This window comes from Scatophagus argus, chromosome 6, assembly GCF_020382885.2.
Source record: "Scatophagus argus isolate fScaArg1 chromosome 6, fScaArg1.pri, whole genome shotgun sequence".
NCBI lineage: Eukaryota > Metazoa > Chordata > Actinopteri > Scatophagidae > Scatophagus > Scatophagus argus.
This window is the reverse complement of record NC_058498.1, coordinates 19,393,988-19,400,273: the sequence shown is the minus strand read 5'-3', so window position 1 is coordinate 19,400,273 and position 6,286 is coordinate 19,393,988.

The following is a 6,286-nucleotide window of genomic DNA, read 5'->3' as shown; positions in this document are numbered from 1 at the left end:
GGAAAAATAGAGACTGCATGTGACTAATACTCAAAAATCCACGTAGGCTTACATTATTTTGACATTTTAGATGAAAAAAATGGATTCAGATTGTCTGCTTTATATGCCTGCTTAATACTTAATTATGATGAAGACTCAAACGGAGATTCCTGTCCGCTTATGCCGCTACTTATAGCTACAGGCATACAGTTTTCACTGGGAACTGGGATTCCCAAGAAACTTTTTTTATTTGCTCTTTAAAAAAAAAACCCTTTAGTGCTCTGATTTGAGGTGCCCAGGTCTACTCCTGCGTGTGTATCAATTAGAGAATATTCTACAGTAGGTCTTTCACATCAGCTGAAACAATGTAGGTACTTCAGACCGTAAATACCAGACAGGATGACCACAGTGATGGTTATAATTAGACCTGCGCCTGGTTTACCCAAGTCACAACACCAGGGTAAACACAGACAGTACATCCCAACAGGATCAACACCTTCAGGACAGCGCTCTGTGTGTGTGTGTGTGTGTGTGTTTACTCAGGGCTGTTACAGCATTTCGAGTCAACTCCTCGTTTCTTCAATTACTTCCGAAAGGCACGCGCTGACGTTACAGTAACGTGCCCGCATCGTGCTCATAAGTTGGCGCTGCACCGTACGCCACAGCTCGCCTGTCTCTCTCAGCCACACCCTCCCCATCTCCATCTCGCACGCGTGCAGCTGTGCGGGGATTGACTGTGCGTGCGTACTCGTCGGGCACCCGCAGCATCAGCAACACAAAAGGAGTCGTAGCAGCCGGAGCTGGGCTTACCTCAGCGCTGATCGCAAGGAGGAATCGCGTTGGGGAAAAAAAGGTGGTGGATTTTTTTTTCCTCTTCTCTTCCATATTGACTGTGTTTCTGCTGATTGATTTCCATTTTCACGACGCTGATGACCTTGTCATCGTATCCCACCTCTCATTTCTCACTGACCTGCTCAGATCTACGGCTCCATCCTTCGCAGATGTGTGTGTGTGTGTGTGTGTGTGTGTGTGCGCTGTAAACGGGCTGGGACTTGCGATTTGATCCGGTTTGAAATGCGCAAACGCCGATGTCAACAGGCCATATCGCAATTAAACGTTATTACCCGAAATATAAAACGACAGGAATCGGTTGAACAAAATTTGGATTTCATCAGTGGCAATAAGTGAGCAAAACAAAGGCCAGATTCTTTGTTCTCCATGCGCCTTTTAGACTGCAATTAATAGACTGTAACCCCTGTGCGGCACCATTCGCTAATCTGCCATTAACGGTTGCGTATTGATCCGTGCCTCCGGGTCTGTCACTGGCGATCCTTGTCCCTCTGCAAACGATCCTCAATCCAGCCTTTGGGATGTCGGGATGCTTGTTTCAGTTGGAAAACCACGTACAGGCCAGCGGGCCTACATGTGCGAGAACAAAAATGTAAATTGTGGATTTATTTTTCCACGCGTCATTTAAATGCTTTTAAATCAGTGCTGCGTTACTGTCACCGCCAGTAGACTGTGTGTGCTGAGGCACAGAGGCAGGTAGAATAGATGGCAGCTTGCCACGAATGAATTCACAGGCTGCTGTTACAGCTACGATGCTGTTTTGAGGATACTGCTCTGTTTTTTTAGCACCTCATAGACAGGCCAGCTTGTCTCGGTTGTAGTATGTGAACAGGAACGTGGACTGATGGTTGTGTGATGACATGTTGTTGTGATGACGCCACCCAGGTGTGTTTTGCTCTCACAGTAAAGGCTATGTCGCTGTCACTCTTTCCAGAGTAGTGTTTTATTAAGAACAGCATGCTCAGTTTCACATCCTGAAGGTTTGGGTTGTCACATACCTCGAGCTGCACAGTAAATAACTATCTGACTAACCAGCCAAATGGTGACTTAGTGACTGTCTTTTCAAGAGACATCTGTGGAGTGTTTCTTAGCAGTGCCAGACAGCATCCATTTTATTTGAGTCATTTATCACCCGTTTGACCCCAGATAAAACTGCAGCTATGGATTTGATTTTAATCACTGTATGGCAGACAAAGACAGGCTGAGTCATTGTTTTTTCTGCACTTTTAAATTCCAATCGATTTGGAGTCACATAACCACACACTGAACAAACAGAATTGGAAACACCCAGCTTGTTAAAGATAAAATACCAGCATTCAAAATTAAAAGCACTGACCTATCAATAAAATGTAGTTCAGTACAGACAGTGTAAGGGCTCATTCAGTGATGTATTAACCTAATCTAAGCGTTTTCTTGTGGGTGCACAGGTGTAGTTTGTAGTGTGTCGCTGACATTTGTGTGACATGTGCTGTGTGCAAAACTGTTTTTTCTTTACAGCTGAGATAAATGATCTGTATTATGTATTCTTTTGAAATTACTACTCACATCAAGGTTTGTTTTAATGACATGTTTGAGGCATGCAGGTCCTCTCAGAGGTGTATTATCACACACAAAGACAAAGAATGCAGCAGGACAGAATTGTGTAGATGTTTCACAGATTGCCACTAAGTCTTGGTAGGTTTTTCTATTTTCAGTTTTTGACCTTGAAATTGGCTCATAATTAGGCTTTTTATTTTCTGATTCATCCTGTAATCAATCCTAGTCATCCGCTAGCCCTTGAAACATCAACATATCATCATCAGCATGGAATTTCGGGTTTATGGCGTGATAAAAGTGAATACATTCAGTCAGTTATTCTAGTTTGTGAATTTCATGAAAACTCTAAATGGTTGGGTTTATTGCATGTGAAGCGCAGTGGCTGCCACAGTATCAATGAGACTAGTAGGGGGTGGTTGATCCTGGCCTCTTTACACATGAAGTGGATTCCTGTGTGTGAATATCTGTGTGAGGGCATGTTGGTGCTGCTTTACTAGTGGGGGGGGTTTCTATTTCTGCACAGAGTCAGTCAGGGAGCAGTCTGCCTCTGAAGTGCTGTGCTCTCCTGCTGTAATATAGGCTGCATCCAGGCTGGTAAAGCCCTCATCATTACCATATCCCTGTGAGACTGCAGTGTGATGCTGCCAAAGCTGAAGAGAGAGAGGGGGGGTGGCCTTTTTACACACTAACACTATATGCTGAGACACACAGCTGTTATATTCCAGAGCAGACTAATGTGACCATAACATGAGGATTTCATTGAGTCATTTGCTATTGGGGCTAACAAATTGGAGAACTAAGCTGCTGTAACCACTTGGTAGTCACACCTGTGTGTGTTGAGATCACCTCTGAAGGTTACAACCTCCACAGAACAGACCATAATGCACATCTGTGACCATTATATTATTAAGCAGTTGTGGTGCACTGCATTACAAAGTATTCTAATCACACATGTGCATACACCATTACTGTTATCCCACAATGAAAGTCTTTGTGTGCATCACCCAGTTGAAATGATGAATGCCACCCTGTTCTCCTGCTCTGGCTATCTGGGGGGGAACAAAGTGTCACTTTGTGCCTCCTCAGCACAGCAGCGCTAACAGACACAGGAGAACGCCCATCTCTCCTCGCTCAGAGCTCACACTACCCTGATCCCCACTGACACACCTCCTCCTCTCAGACTGTACATGTGTTCCTCTCCAACACTCATCTGCACTCATAAACCCACACTGATGTGAGTTTTCATTCCTGAGCATGTGACTGCACTTCAGAACAGCAATCAAATTTTCAGCAACATGAGAATATCAGGGGATGTTGCTCGTGTATGTACGCACACACACACATACACGCACAACTAAGCCCTCACCGCATGTGACACCTGACTCCAGGTAATGCCCTAGATCCACAGTGACAGCAGGCAGGTGGAACGGCCACACATTCATAGATACCCTTGCACACAGAGCGACTGCAGGACGGTAAGAAGGCATTCTTATACAGAAAGTTGATGAAATGTTATCTATATAATAAGGTATAAGGTTTTATACATAATTTTTAGGTTGAATTTCTACTGTCTATTTATTCTTTATATGTGTTTGCTGGCTCTCTATGCTCAGCTAATGTTGTACAACGTGATTTAGTGAAGTATAAAAATAATTCTCCACCTCAGAATTGTTTGGTGTGTGTCAACAGTGAAAATCACAAGCCACTGTTCATGTGTTTGAGATGCTCAGGCGAGAGAAGAAGGCCTCTCTGTTGTTTGTTTGCACACTCATGCATTGTCCGTTAACTGTTGGCTAATGTGGAAAATATAACCACAGTCATGTGATACATGCGTGCCACTCTAAAATCCATTGTTTCTCCACATACACCTCGTGGACATCAAGAGATTAGACAAACGCCAAGTACACCTTACAGCATGATGTCTGAAGAAAAGCTGAACATTATGTAATTCATCGAGGCAATGTTTAGTGCAGGCCTGTTGGACTTTAAAGCTCTTATAGCTACGACTGGTGTTTGTTACATACCTCCAACCTGGTCTATAGCCATGCTGGCAGTGTGGCTCGAGGGATGGTAATGTGATTCAGGTGGTCCGCCAGTTTGGTCCAGAGTAAAATATCCCAACAACTACTGCAATGATTGCCATGAAATTTTGTGCTGACTTTGGTGATCCCCTGACTTTTCATGTAGCGCCAGCGGCAGGTCAACGTTTGACTTTGCCTGTGTTTTTTTATATTTAGTGTTAGTTAGAAAATGTATCCAACTAAGATGGTGAACAAAATAAATGTTATACCTGCTTAGTATCTGCATGTGACTGTTATCACACTGATAACTTTAACATGCTAATGTAAGCATTTAGCTTAAAGCATCACTGTGCCGAAGTACAGCCTCACAGATCCACGAGTATGGCCGTAGACTCAGCTTTAGAAGGCAGTGTGAAAAGCCAGCCATCCAAGGAGGGATATTGTTTAATGGTTGTGGTGCACTTGGTTGTTGACGTGAAAACAGAAATAGCTGTGCCAAGAATTTAAAAAGAGCACTAGAGAGAGATGTTCTAACTCAGGCTGAGTTCCTGTCAGATTGTCAGTCTGGAAAAATCAAAAAATGTTTTGACAAAGCCTGGACGATATTTAAAGCTATTCAAAGATTCAACAAGCATTACTGCTATATATGATATTGCTAATACACAAGTCTAGTACATAATGCCTCAGCCCCAACTAATGTTGCTGTAGGTTTAGGTGTGACATGCTGAACTCAACTTGCTATCTAACACACATGGAATTCTGCTTTCATGGTGGCGTGAGCAGTAACACAAACAGTGTCACCACGTCGATGCTTTGCCCATTTGTTTAGTGTGTTTGCACTGTCTACAATCTGTGTAGCATAAAGGTGGGAGAGCTGTGTGAAAATGAGGTAGAACATGAGGATATGTTGATATTTTAATGGTCTTTGATACTTTTGTTACGTTTGTTGTCATTTTAACATCACTTGGTTGATAATTCGGTGATTTTATCTGCAAGTGCAAGTGAAATGCATAGCATAACACAACAATGTTACCACCAGATGATACGTTTAGGTTCTCATCAAAACTACAAGTTTATTTTTCGATTGTAATGAACTCATCCATAACAGACTGTGGTACCAGAGTTCCAGAAACGTATGTGTTTTTGCACACATCAGACAGTTCTGTTATAAATCAGTTTGCTTTCAGTTTCCAAACCATTAAATGTAGAAGATCAATGGAAGATAAAAGTGCAAAAATTTAAAAAAAAAAGAAAGAAATGAGGAGAAATGCAACACACATTGCTTTTTCTGCATGTGTTTATTGTGTCATGATTCAATGAAAAACATGTTAAACCGATTGTTATTTAGGTCATTGGGGAGGCATGATGGTGAGGTGGTTAGTGCAGACAAGTTCCTGGCTTGAACCCCAGCCGGAGCTCCGCAGAGTGGATGTTGCATGTTCTCACTGTCTCTGTGTGGGTCCTCCCAGTCTTCCCCCACAGTCCAAAGACATTTAAGTTAGATTAGTGTTAATTGTTGTCTCTATAAGTCAGCCTTGTGATGAACTTGCTACCTGTCCAGGGTGTGCCCCGCCTCTCGCCCAATGTCAGCTGGGACAGGCTCCAGCCCCACCAAGAATAGTCGTGTTAGATAATTGATGGATAACCGAATGAATTACTGTTGGGGCATGAATTTTCCATGTTACATTGAAATGTAATACACCCCCACACTTTTTTCTTTGATTGATTTTGATTTGATTTTAGTGTTGCTCGGCAGAGGTCATACAGTACTTCTCTGTTTGAGTTGTTTTTATTGAGGCATGGGAAGCCTTAGATGCACATATTTCACGGTGAAAATTTTAAAAGATAGACATGATCGGGACCACTGTCTCCTGAAGATGCTCTTTTGTTTTTCTCATCCA